We start from the raw sequence: 13,343 nt of genomic DNA on the forward strand, positions 1-13,343 counted from the left end.
GAATATTTTTTTCTTGCACATTCTGGGTTAATAAATGAGCCTTAAAGTCTTGGAACAGTGGAACAGGTTTTTAGTCCCTCCATTCAAGAGGTAGAGGAAGATGGCGAATTCAGGGCCAGCTTTGACTATATAACAAGACCGTGTTCCCAAACAAACAAAAGAATAAGCTGGGTAGTGGAACATTTTTAATCCTAGCACTCAGGAGGCAAACACAAGTGAAGCTCTGTGACTTCAAGGACAATCTAGTCTATATGGTGAAGTTTAGGCCAGGGCTATATAGTGAGATTCAAAAATGAAAAAGAAAGTAAGTAAGTAAGAAAGAGAGAAAGAGATCAAAAAAGATTGATTGATTGATTGATTTTGTGAATTACACATGCAAAAGAATTTGCAAAGTGTAATATTTACACTTAGTATGCATTTATGTACATTTCATAGTAAGATCTACTACTTTCCTATAGTAAAATTAGTATATGATAATGGGAAATAGAATGTTGTTGCTATTTACTGTGCAACCTGGTAGTATGACAATGTAATTGGCCTGAAGTGAACACACTCTTCCTCAGAAATCCTAGACTTCTAGCCCAGTTGCTTGGAGAAAGAAGGAGACGGCGACTTTGAAAGGCCCAGTTTCTGAATCATTTCATGTTCAAATACAGCATGTAGCTAAGCCTGCTGAAGAAAATACAGATGAGGACGCCCCTTGTTTAATATCTGTCATTAAAATGACAGCAATAAAGCCTAAAACCCAAAAAGGGAAAATCAGCTGGGTCCTTATAGATTGTCACAGCCAAGAGCAATAAAAACTAAATCAATCACAGATTGTGGCAATAGATAATTTAGCTAGTAGTGGAAATTAAATGAAAGGACATTTCCAGCACCAGGCCCCCATTGTGGAAGAATGAAGATGCCCTCAGAATTCAGATGGGGCTCACTGAACAGGCTAGGATGACAGTGCAGAAGGGAAAATTATTTAAATGAGATTTAAATTGCTTTGTTTCCTAGCCCTCTGAAGGTTGCCTTTATTATTACATTGTGGTATTTTACCATCAATGTTTCTGACACACCATGGGTTTCCTGGCATGTCTACTCTTGTTCAAGCGGAGGAAAGATGGCTCTCTGAGAGTGAGCTTCAAGTCTGGGCAGTTGGAGCCCAGTAAACAGCTGGTAGTGAAGGCCAGGTCTGAAACAGATGCAAATGGAGAGGAGCAAAGGTCACATCCAGGGGCTAGGTCATCTCTGCCCCATGCAAGTGTCTGCTACCATCATCCACAGGTCAACAAGTCTAGAGACTGCCTTTGGTGAACCTTCAAGTCTTATCTAGTGATAAGGTTGTAATCCAGATAAATAGCAAGTACTAAAAAATCTCAAATTCTGGCCTTGACTCTAGAGAGTTTGTTGACTAGACTACAAGAAGTCTTGAAAATAGGAGACCCATAGCAGCCGTAGTGTCTAGAATTGAAGAATAAATATACAACCAGTGGCTAGCCTTCAATTCTGTGATATCTAGTTCACTTCAGCATGTACAGTGAGAATATACATATGTGTGTGTTTTGTATATACATATGTGTGTGAGTATATATAAGGATTAAATATATGTATGTATGTGTTGTGTGTTTGTGTGTATGTAAGAAATCTCTGGAAACATTTCTATTGTTTGCTTTCTTTGTAGGTGGCTTGTATTCCTGATTTGCAGATTTCCATTATTTGTCTATTAGGTTCCCTTTCTTGTTCTTTGCCCAATGTAGGCTATTTTTCCAGTACTACAACCAAAAGGTAGAGTCAGTCATACTAGGTTTAGAAGTGGCTGAAGTTTTGGGTGTTAAAAGTAAGCAAATGCCAAAGGCAACAGTTTAAGGATCAAAACATTTCCTCCCTTTGACATGAATCATTAAAAGAGACTTTGTTACCAGAATTGAGATGAATCAACTTACACATGGCCTATGACCTGTATGGTGCAAAGTACAGTTGGTATTGGGCTGTACCAACAAGGCGAAGAAGTATAGAGCAACAGGGAAGACCCATTGAAGGATGTCAGTTGACTTCAGAGTTTTAAAACTGTAGTTGAGGCAATTAATTCTAAAGGACTAACAGAATGCCTTTGGACTTGGAAGTGGCATCTAGTGGGGAAGGACCTTGTGGTTTCTAGGCACAACTTTAGGGAAGAAAGGCAGTTTAGGAAAATAAAACAAGTTTTATTGAGTTGGATCCTTAGACATTCTACCATTTATTCCTAGCTCCCGAATGTGACATATTCCTGGAACCCAACAGGACCCATTTTTCTCCACCAACTAACATTATTTCCTTCCCACTCCCAAGTCAGGTCTTGTCTCAAATACTAAGATTTCTCAGTTGTTCTCAGCAAGATCCTCACCATCCCATCATAGAACCATAACAGAGGCAAATACACAGCATGCATGCAATTTATCATTGCAGCGTACCCACACTGCAATGCAGCTGGGCTGCAAGGTCAGTTTATTATCTTAAGACAGGGGTCTGCTTTAGCCTGAGTTTACATCTCATCTGCCTCCCATTCATTAGATGGGCTCCAGAGCTCAGCTTACATCACATAAACTCAGCTGCTATATATACAATGCCAGCAATATGGAAGGGGCTAACATGTGTTGAATACATCTACTCTATCTCAGAGCACTGAAGGTCACTCACTGGAGTAATATATGGTGCTAGTGTTGGTGGCTGAAGGTCAAGTCATCTTGCTTTTCATAATGCATAAACCCGAAACTCTCTCAGACACCAATCATATGACCTAAACCTTGGAACAAATATTTTACTAAGTAAATCAGTGAGCATGCTGGCATTTCTATTAACCTTCAATGCACAGCTGACAGAAAATGAATAATGATAAATAATAACTCAAGTCTGTAAATCATGCTTAGCATCAGAAGGAAAAAAATGCCCGTGTGTGTGCTACCATCTGTTAGAAGAGTGGGGACTTGGGAAGAGAGGTGGGTGAAGGGAGGGCTGCCTGCCTTGGCTGAGGTAAGCACCTTTTGGATTCAATAAACTGACCAAGACATGGTAAGCCACTCCTGAACAGGATTGATGGACTGAGGAAAATTCCTTCTCTCCTGTCTTAAGTTTGACAGGCATCCACTTTGTCTCTCTCTCTCTCTCTCTCTCTCTCTCTCTCTCTCTCTCTCTCTCTCTACACACACACACACACACACACACACACACACACCCTGCCTCATTAAATCTCTCCACTCTATCTGCCACGCAGTTCTGGATCATTTGTCTCTTTCATTACACACCCTGGGGTGCAATCCTCTCTCCCAGCTTATCCCACTCAGAACCCTTGGTGCATCTCACTGCTGCCAGTGGACAAGGGTAGGAGCTGGTACATTACCCTAAAGTTGTTTCTTTGACTCATAATCACCTCCTCAGAGGCAAACCCAGGCAGAAGCATCTTCAGCCCCCCAGCATGGTGACTCCAAACACTATCACAAAACAAAAATGACAGCAGCATGTTAAGGTGTGTGAGATACTCAGGTCCCCATGGATATGCCTTTAGTCAGAGAAGCTCTCAGTGTATGTGGGTGGAGAAAGTTCTGGAAGTTGACAATAGCATCTATGAGCACCTTACAGAGAAGACATGTGTATATTTTTTCCTCCCTCCTTTTCCTTCCATTTGGACCAGCATGGCTTCTAACAGATCCTAGCCAAGAATCTGAGAAATATGTAGTCTTTCGTCACATGTCTTGGAATAAAAAGTCATTCCTAGAATTTTTTTTTCAATGTTGTAAGCACCCCAAGGGCTAAAACAGTCCTGGTCCTAATCCATTAAGGAGTCTGACCACTTTTACATTTACATAAGATTCCAAGCTAACCTGACAATAGATGGCGTGATAAGCCAAGGTTATCTATGGGCCTGTCTACCTTAGGCCCTTGTATTGGTTTCTCCAGAAGAGGAAATAGCTCTCCTGCTAGGCCATCTATATTGTTGATGCTAGTATGTGATTTGTGTGACCCTCACTCCCTATCCCACTACCAAAGCCTACTGCCATGTAGTCTACTTCAGAAATTAAGTTGCACTCTGAATTCCATAACTAAAAGGAGAATTCTTTCTTTTGTAGTTTGCAACACAGGTCTTTTCTGAATGTAATTAAACTTGGCCTTCAGAATAAAATTATTTTAAGTGGGTGATAGAAAGATGGCCCAGAGATTAAGAGCATTGGCTGATCTTGCAGAGGACCTGGCTTTGGTTCTCAGTGCCTACGTGGAGGCTCAGACTATCTATGACTCCAGTTTCAGGAGATTCACTGCCCTCTTCTGGCCTATGGTTACCAGGCATACTCACAAGGCGCATACATACATGCAAACAATAGCACATAACACACATAAGTACACATATGATCACATTTTAAAAATAATCTTAATTGATAATAATTCAGTTGACTAGAATAAATGAAACAACAACAAACTATTCTAAGTTGTTCTGGCTTTTGTCATTCTTTACTATTGGAATCATTTCTCCAATGGGGCTTTGGGTTTCACCAAGGAATGGGCAAGAAAATTCAGCTAAAAAACATTGAGTTTCTATCAGGAAACTTACTCTCAGATCATCAGTAATTTATCCCTGGGCCTCAGGTTCCCCCCAGTAAGTAGATCACCCCCATGACTCAGTTTCCCCTCTCATAAAGCCTAGTATTAACCACTCACATAGTAAGCTTCCCCCTTGTCCATATTGCTTTTTTTTTCCCAACTTCCCTAATTAGAAGAGGAGATACAGATTGAAAGGGGAGAAAATGAAAGGAAAAGCAGAAAATTAGCATTTTCTCAGCTGCACATTTCAGTTATTAATATTGCAATTTGAAGTAATGGAATTCACAGAACGCAAAAGGTTTAAGGTTTGCCTGGTGGGGTGAACTCAGCTGCATGGTATACGGCTTGAATTTCAAGGTGAGGTTCATTATGCAGAATCAGTGTGGGCAAGCTAACAGTGCCATAAACCCTTCACTTGGTGTCTTCCTTGGTTTTAATGTTGCATTACTGTGGGTTTTGGAGTTTTAATATGCTGTATAAATACAGAATGCATATTTGTGAGCATGTGCATCATGAAATGGGCGATTTTTTCTGTTTTAAATCTCTGGCCCTGCTCTATTTGCTCTCTGGTTGACTTTGGGAAAAAGTAGGACAGGTTGAGTTACCTAAAAACACTCCTCATTTCTGCCCAAATCCATTATGAAAGGCGAAGGCTGGCTTTAGGCCCTCACTGCAGGTTGTGGAGGAATTAGGAATAGAAACTGAAGGCTCCTGGGAGGCAAAGCACTGAGATAAAGAGAAGATTTTTGCTTGGCTCATCCTTGGCACCAGTTCAAGGCAGCCCCACTCAGTGGCCTCAGACAGCTCTTCGCCTACCTCTGTGGATGGCCAGAGGCAGCATTCTCTGACAATTTCTCATCTATAGATGATGATGCTCATGGTGAGCAAAGTAGACATTTCTGTCAACAGAGAAGATAGGAGTAGTGCACAGCGTCTATCTAGTCAATCCTCTGTATCCAGTGTGGATGGTCTGTGAACTATTAGGTACTCATCTGGGAGATCATAGTGAAAACTGACTGCCAAGATCTTCCCATGCCACTGACCTGTTTCGTCTGTTTCTTTCCATTGTCATAGGCACATAGAGTTCCTTTTTCTCCACATGGGAACCATTATTGTCAACCCCAAGACACAAACGTTGTCTAATGGGACCATCTAATGTGTAGGCCCATGGAGGGTCTTCCCATTGGAACTAAATAAAGGATGAGATGGAAAGGGCTATGCTAGTACCATTGTGGGGAGACTAACATTGTTGCAGAGGTCAGATGGGGAAGATAGGTGAAAAATTTACTTATTCAATTCAAAGAGGGGATGCTTGCTTGGTACCTAGAATTTCCCCTAAGAACCTTAATGCAGCGTCAAACCAGCTGCACCAACATTATTCTGAGTCATGTGCCCTACAAGAGCAACTTAACCACACGTGTCTTGAGCTGAGATACACACTCATATATCACTTTCCCTGCCTTTCATTAAGCTGTCACCATAATTAAGGCACATACCTTTCTAACTCACCTTGGAATCAGGTACATAATCTCCTGTTTCTTTTAATTTCCCTCAAGAGAGGATTGAATTTTGTGATTCTCAGTCCATTCAGTACTTCTTATAAAAGAGTTATTATGTGCCTGGCCCAGTGATACCTGTTAAGATTCATCTCATGATGCACAAGACTATGGTGTTTGTCTACTTTGTCACACCCTGGTGAGGAGAGCTATAATACACTATTATGCAGTGCTCAGCTGAGTGTGTAATGGTCAGACACACACGGCAAAGTGCATATTGTTCCTGTCTCCAAAAGCAAAGGCCTTCACTCAGAGCATGGAATTATTAACCTTTGATCTGACTATCAGACAAAAGTAGTCAGGAGGTAGGAGTAGATCAAGGGCATGCTTAAATTCTAGTCCAGAATGGCACATTAACAAAACTGAAGGAAGAGAAAACTAGAGGGACAGAGGAGAGAGAGAGGAGAGAGAGAGAGAGAGAGAGAGAGAGAGAGATCTATCATTTGCCATTATCCTAATAAGTCCAGGGATAGAGCTAGTCTTAAAGGGGTATATTAAAGTCTCAATATTACATGATGTATTAGTTCATTTTGTGATGCCATAGGAACAAGTTACCTGAGGCCAGGTAACTTATGAAGAGGCTTGTTGCTGCTGCTGCTGCTGCTGCTGCTGCTGCTGCTCCTGCTGCTGCTGCTGCTGCTGTTGTTGTTGTTGTTGTTTTGCTTCCAATTCTGGTTATTGGAGAGATGAAACAGAATGGTACCATCATTTTGACAATGATCCTCTGTTTCAACTGGTGGGTCATGGCCTCTTTGGTGGTCAAATGATCCTTGCACAGGATTCACCTAGGAGCATCAGAAAACACAGATGAATCATAGTGTAAACGTGACAGTAGCAAAATCACAGCTGGGAAGTAGCAATCAAAATATGAGGAACTGCATTAAGGGGTGACAGCATAAGGAAGGTTGGAAACCACTGCTCTGACTGCCTTTCCACATGTATAGCAGAGAAATAAACAGGAGGAGAGATCACAATGAGGTCACACTTGCTTTGTAGCAACCATTCTCACACACTCATTCAGTTCACAAGAGTAGCATCAAGGTGCATGCATCCATGATCTCATTATCTTCATTAAGTTCTGCTCTACCATGGTTCTTACCACTTCCACACTGCCACTCTGGTACCCAGATTCTAACACACAAAACTTTGAAGGAGAAATGCCAGGGACATTCAAGCCATGGAACATGGCAGAACCAAGTATTTAAATATTAATTATAATGTCTGTTACTTTTCTTATTACCTTCACACTAGGCCTGATGAGAACCAATTGAATGGAGCTGGAGCTGGGGCTCATTTGGGTTCTCAGGTCTAGAGGATACATTTCATCATGATGGAAAGGCCTGATTGCAGGAGATGGAGGTTGACTGTACACATTCATCTGCAGTCAGGAGGCAGAGAATGTGCAGGAAGTAGGGCTGGGCTATCAACCCTCAAATCATGCTGCCCTCAGTGGGTCAAGCCCTTTAGCTTGACCTTATCTTTTAAAGGCTCCCCAACCTTTCAAACAGCAGCAGGAGATAGGAACAAGTGTTCAAACACGTGGGCACATGTGGCACATTACACATACAAATCACAAAGCCATGAACATGTACATCTTCAAGACAATAGCATTACCAACAACCTTCTGGATCATGCAGGGGTATGGCTTGCCACTTCCAACTAGAAGATCCTACATCCCAGATAGACCAAAAAAAAAAAAAAAAAAAAAAAAGGTCAACATAGTTCTAGAATCAAGGCCTAACATCTGCCCTGGCCAAGAATGCCCAGCCTCTTCTTACAGCTTCGTTCTACAAGCTGCTCCAAGGCCCTTTATTATCCACTCTGAGGAGTGTGTTTCTGAGAATAGGTGTGCTAATAGGAAGGAAATTACACTTTCAATGCTGGTATACTGAAGAGTCGACTGGTCCATTAGCATCTTGATCTGACATGGCTGTCAGAAAAATTATCCACGACCCAGGAGGGGCTATACTAAAGGTGATTTATCCTCCTATTTGGCTTAGCCTGAGCTCTCCCAGAGAAGGCCATGCCAATTAAGCAAAAAAAAAAAAAAAAAAAAAAAAAAAAAGGCAAATAGAATATGTTGTATGCCTGGTGTTGGCCGCACCTCCAGAGAGACCCACAAATTAATTTTCTCATTGTAGCCTCATTCTGAAACCAGTTCCAAAATGGAAACCTCGGCAGTTTATCTCTTTAATCTCTCATTCCCCTTTTCATCCTGCTTTTTTCCAAACAAAATTAAATCATTTAACCATTTTAATAAGCACTAAAATGTGTAATGAACCAGATAATGGAGAAGCACTCATATTATTTTCTTTATCTACTTTGTACTTAAATTTATTTCATGTTTCATCTGTGTTCTTCTTTCCTGAGAATGTTTCCCAAGTTAGGATTTTAGTAAGAAATGTTTACTCAGGGCCACAGAAACCTGACAACATCTTCATTTGAAAGCTGAATAGAGCCTTATCCAGTCTACAGACTAGCAGTGACAGTGTTTCAAAGATTATAGCCAAGATAGGGCATGTACTTTTGGGGACTTGGTGTCCCTCAGGATCCAATGGATTCCTTCAAAACCTTGAACTAAATAGGCTCTTCCTGGGGCAAAAGAAGCCATGCTAGCTTCTATTTTAAGTTGAGGCTACAGTTAATAGGAAGTGTGGTAATATTGACCTGGACCCCCCGAGTCTTGTGCTATGAAGCTTGGGTGATGTGGTCAGATTAGGATGTGGCTGAAGCAAGAGTTTCAAACCCCTGTGGTTTTGAGAAGCTCTGCTATGTGCTGCACTGTTTACCCCTTCTCTAAGAAATGCTTGTGCTTGCTCCGTGGTGAGTGGTGCATGTATATGGAATGAGCAAATTTAACCAGGTATTACTTCCTAATACCCTTCAGGTGCTCTTGTAGATGACAAGACAAAAAAAGCAGACAGACAACAGGAACAGAGTATCCTGAAAAATTCCACCCATATACAGTAAAGCCCACAGAGTGAGGTGGAGTCTCAGCCTGGGTATCAAAACAGATGGGTAACGAAGAGTCTGGACAAAAGGTATCTTACTATCTCCCAAGTACAGAATACCGCTGTTTCATTTAAAGCAAAAGAAAAATATACATTCAAGACTCAATTCTTGCCTGAGAAAGAAAAAAAGAAATAGATGAGAAGGTAAGTGATTTACATAAATATATTAGAATAATTCTCTTTTTAATAATCCTCAAAGGAAAACACATTTAATCAATGGCAGCTATCATGATACGAGTTGGAATATCCTTGTAGTTGGGAGTCAAGATTTGAGGGTTTAGTGCACAGGATCTACAATGCTTCAGGAATCCTAACAAGAACTGTGGACCAGGTTGTTCAGAAGTATGACTTAATTCTCCCCAAGATCCACTATAAGTTCCTGGGTAGAACAGAGTAAGTACCAGGAACTGTCTGAGAACCCAGATTCTGTTTTTTCCTGGCATAGTTGTCTCTCCCAGCCTCAGCTTTCCAACCTGCATGATAGGTACAAATAAACACCTAGGGTTGTTTCGGGAATGTACTGGTGAGTTTTCAGAGCCAAATGAAAGTCAGGCACTCCTGCTGACTCTGATCCTATCTATCCGTGCTAACCTCCCACTGACCCAGACCACTTCCTTTTCCACTTAGCTCCTTGCCCCCTACACATTGCTGCACAGCTCAGCTCTGTGCTAAGGAGGCAGTTTCTTGAGCAGGGATTGATTAAAATGTAGTGGCATACCCTCATTTTGTGTCACTGCCCGTGTGACTAATAGGCATGGAATTTGTGCCACAGATAAATAATTGGCCCTTCAACCATCCTCCATGTCTTCAGAGACATGCAACTGTGATCTATCATAGCTGCAGACATCTCAATGAGCATCATCTCCAGATCATAATAGATCACGCTACATTTGTATATGCCCAGGAACATAATTTACTATTAAACGGGGCCAAGATCAGCGCAGACAAAATTATCCTTCCGCAGAGGAGGACTCTACAGCTGCATTATATGCACACTGTGGTTTTTAAAATATTAATTATATTGTAAACTAAAGGTTTACTCTGTGTGCCATAAATCTGGGTGTCTCTTCTTTCTGTGTGCCCAATAAATATACTTCTCATCAACTTTTAATTATGCTGTTTGCATTATTCTGTCCTGAGGAAGGGAGTATGTGCTAAATCATGGCCTTCTAATGTGGATTACAGCATAAGTTTAGTTAATTAAACCATATATTTTATTAGTCTGTGCGCCTCCATCTTGTAAAAGCGTGTGTTATTATGTTGAAGGGTGGGGCACTAAATAATGTGGCAAGGGTGTTTTTATTGTTACTGTTATTCTTTACTTTAGAGATTCAGATAATTTAAGAAGTGAAATTGTTTTATTTCTCTGTGACACTGTTGCCTTCTGGGCTCAGAACATACTCTGTAAGCACAGGGGACAGTGAACATGTTGTTAAAGGGCTGGGCCAAGGCTCTGTCCCAGAGCTCATGATGGAAACTCAAGTGTTGGGTAGAACCCAAACCTTGAGCCATATGAGGAACAGATATCCCAACAACCCCAACAACCTGGCTTTTTTGTGCCCGTACTTGGTGCCTTTGGGTAAGTGGCCTCAGGCCTTCAGCACTATTTGTTGTTGTTGTTGTTTACGTTATCAAAAGGCAAAACTAAACAAAAGACCTTTGTCTTTTTATATCCAAGGAGAGCTGGTTCCGAATTCCCTATGGATATTAACATCCACGGGTTTTCAAGTCTTATATGTAGACTGCCTTAGTGTTGGCATATAACCTCGGCAAAAACCACAGCAATACAATAAAAAAATGAAATCAGATAAAAAAGGCAGTAAGTGTACAGTAGAGACACAACTTCTTTTCCAAATATGTTCATCCCGTGGTTCGTTAAATCCATAGATATAGAATACATAGACACAGAAGACAAACTCTAAAAGCAGTATTAAAAGAAAATAATTATTATTTCAAGTGGGGCGGCAGGCTGTGAAAGGTACCCTGATTCCTGGTCAAGATAGGCTGAATCCCTGGGGACTGTAAGGGACAGCAGGAGCATTCCCATTCAAGTCTCCCAGGATGTCAGGCCCTCTCACGTAGCTGCAGCCCCCACATCCTCCTGTAAAGAGGTTTGAGGCAAATCAGTCACATAGGACAATGCCCCAAGCCCCTCCTCCACAACTGAAGGCATGACCACAGGTCACGTAGGCTCAAGACAGATCAGTCCTGTAGAAGCAGGACCATGCCCCCAAATGGGTAGATGAGGTCTTCCCAAGCTCTCAGGCCAAACCAATAGTAAGTACCTGATGTAAGACCTTGACCCATCCTGAAACTGTATTTAAGAATCCTATTCAGAAGGATTACAGGTGAGCAGGAATTACTCTATCATCTGAGAGTTTCTGTTGTAAAAACTGTAATACCAATGCTTGGGGAAGAGATCTGCTCTCCCAAAACACCGCCAGAAGTTCCCCTGGACCCCTAGCAGGCTAGTCAGTCTCCTGCCAGCTCAGAATTGCTGGAACCAAAGCTCAGACCTGCTCGAACCAAAGCCACAGCATCGGGGAGGTTGAGCAGCACCAGCAGCAGAGGCAGCAGAGGCAGCAGAAAGCAGTTCTTACTCCAAGTCAGAGTTCTCTCCCCTTTGCCTGAACCCACACGGCGGGACCAGAGATCTCTGTGGAAATCCTCCAGCATGCAGGCCAACAGTTCCGAACTATTTTTTTAATTGTGGGCTTTGGAAAACTTGGACTTTTCCTCTAGAACAAGCATTTTGAAAATGGACAAGTGAAGAAAGACTCCATTTATTTTTCATATGTGGAAGGTGTGTGTGAGCATGTGTGTGTGTGTGTGTGTGTGTGTGTGTGTGTGTGTGTGTGTGTGTGTGTGTGTGTGTGACCTGAAATTGAAAGGAGGAGGTGAAAGGAGGTGTAGAAGACGGAGTGGTAAGTATGAGCATAGTATGATGATGTGTACGTATGAAATATCATCTTGTATGCTAGGAAAACAAAGAAGAGAAGACATCTAAAGCCTCCATGCATGTTGCACTGAAGTGTGGTCTTAGATGTCAAAGGAAACTGAGTTAAAATCCAATCTGCTACTTCCTAGTCCTAAGACTGCAGCAGACACAGCAACGATGTCAGCCTTAGTTTCTTCACCTGAACACAGGATGCAGAAAAATATTATGGTGTGCTAAATAATGAATGGGACATCATATATGCCAAATACTGATGACTGATGGGGGTGGCCATGGGACCTGTGGCCTACTCTGCAGCCACCACTCTTGTTGGCATTCCCAGTGCCTGGCCTGTCTAACAAATCAAATCTAGAGCATGGACCTCAACGGCAGGCCTAGTGGGCCAAATCTGTAGGATATTGCAAGGTTGTACCACCACCCAGCTTGACCCAAGATTTCTTTCAACTAAGTTGACCAGTGCTAGTTGGTATAATTCTGGAACATTCTCCACAGTTGTCCTTTACTTATGGTTAACCACTGAGTTGTATTCGCCTGTAGAAACTCGTCTGTAACCACTCCCCTGGACTTTTTATACAGTCATGGTCTCTAATGACTAATGTCCCTGACCTCACAGTTCTGTACAGCATAGGCAGGAGATCTTACAGGCAGATGAAGGTAACAACCCCAAGGCATTATGGGATCACTCTCAAGTCCTGTTCATTTATAAACAATGCCCAAGGAATGTGCTGGGTTTATCCTCCCATTCTCCTCTCCTGCTTAGCCCCACACCAAAAAATAAATAAAGAACAGAGGCAAGATCTGTTTTGTTTCAACTTTTAAAAGCCTTTGAAGGCGTATTTGTGAACAATAAAAAAATGCATTCTGTTCTCTTAACTGCTGCTCAGGTGGTGAGCCCCCCCACGCCCCACCCCACACTCCCCATAGAGAGGAGAAAGGGCGCCATTGTATTTTATGGAGGACTCAGGCCTTTTTGTACCCTGCCTGGAGGGCCCTCTGATTGTGCTCAGCTCAAGGACAAAGTCCACTGCAGAGCTTGCAATAAACAAAGGCAATGAGTCACAGCAACAGCACCAGTGCTGGCAAAAGAAGTCTTTGCTGGCTGGCCCCTCCCTTGATGGAGTGTGGGTGGGGACCAGGGAAAGGAACCCCCGGAGGAAGACTTCTTGCCTATAATGGATCCCAGATGCCAAGAGCTGAGCTCTGATGTTCTCCAGTCCTGAAGCACCTAGGCTTTGATTTTGATTTTATTTTGTATGGGTC

This window comes from Rattus rattus, chromosome 12 (genome assembly GCF_011064425.1).
Source record: "Rattus rattus isolate New Zealand chromosome 12, Rrattus_CSIRO_v1, whole genome shotgun sequence".
Taxonomy (NCBI): Eukaryota; Metazoa; Chordata; class Mammalia; order Rodentia; family Muridae; genus Rattus; species Rattus rattus.